Source organism: Cimex lectularius, unplaced genomic scaffold, assembly GCF_000648675.2.
Source record: "Cimex lectularius strain Harlan isolate CLEC.00 unplaced genomic scaffold, Clec_2.1 scaffold191, whole genome shotgun sequence".
NCBI lineage: Eukaryota > Metazoa > Arthropoda > Insecta > Hemiptera > Cimicidae > Cimex > Cimex lectularius.
Window position 1 is genome coordinate 778,230 of NW_019392842.1, and position 1,238 is coordinate 779,467.

The 1,238-nt window shown below is 35.4% G+C and overlaps 1 non-coding gene across 1 annotated transcript; it reads left to right on the forward strand.

Moving 5' to 3' along the window:
• Positions 1–914: 914 nt before the first annotated feature.
• Positions 915–987, forward strand: Trnag-acc. The gene has a single exon. It is a non-coding gene; the product is annotated as a tRNA-Gly (tRNA).
• Positions 988–1,238: the final 251 nt, after the last annotated feature.

The window sequence follows — 1,238 nt, forward strand, 5'->3', positions numbered from 1 at the left end:
TCGCTTGTCCGTTGGCACTGAAATATTGTCTTCTTTTTATGTTGTTAAATTAAACATTGACAGTATTTTTGGCAGATTTCAGCCGATAAATAGCCCATACATTTTACGATCAGAGTGGCATTTATTGTTGAAATTCGTAAGGGAAATTTGGAATTTAACTCCGGTCTGTGGATGAAATTTGTTCAACTACTGTTTCATTTTGTCTTAGTCAAAGTCGTTAAGGTTTGAATTGATTAATATTGTAAATAAGTTGGAAAAAATACAGGATAATTGCCAGTAAAACACGACAAACAAATACAAGCATTATATTGAGTCTTTGGAGGTCTTCCAAAAATAGGATTTTTATTTGAATTTAAAGGCGCTTATGGTTAAAGAAATAAATAATGGCAAATATATACAGCGTAAGGAACATATACAAGTTTCTTATTTTATTCTACATTATTGACTAAGGGTTTAGTGTCTGATTCTTTTATACAGTCTCATTTTATTTTGTTGACGTTGGAAAACCCTGAATACTACAATAATATNCCCTGAAGATGATCTCAATAAAGATCGAAACGTTGGCACGATAAAGAAAATGTTTTTCTGAAACCTACATCACACCAGACCGCATCTCACGATTACGGAATAATTAGGTATTGGTTAAGATAAAAGCTGTGATACCACTTGAGCCATCGTGACATTTTTAACTTAACCAATACCACTAATTAATTGAAAAATGTTAATTGGTCAATCGGACCACGAACTGTAATGTATTTAATAGTAAAACTGAAGTATATCTTCATGAAAGCTCTCCGCGGCCATTTCATTTGTCACCGAGAAGCAAAGATTACACGACATGTGAAAAATGGCAAAAAGGAGGGAAAATTAGAGAGGCGAGGTTGAGATGGGAGTTAGTGTCCGAGTGGATCGAAGTCACGATGGCTCAAGTGGTAGAGCAGCGGCGTACCAAGCCGAAGGTCGGGGGTTCGAATCCCGCTCGTGACCTGACTTTTTTATCTTAACCAATACCTTTCATAAATACTAATTAATTGAAAAATGTTAATTGGTCAATCGGACCACGAATTGTAATGGATTATTATTAATAGTTCCATACGTGTACCTCCGCGTGCGTGTGAGTGTGCTCGCTTGAGCGTGTGTGCGTGTGTGAGTAAATTATGTATATACGAACGAAAGATCTTTTTAAAAAGCGAGTCTTCTATCGTCTCAGCTAAGTAAAAAGATTAAATTTTTAATTG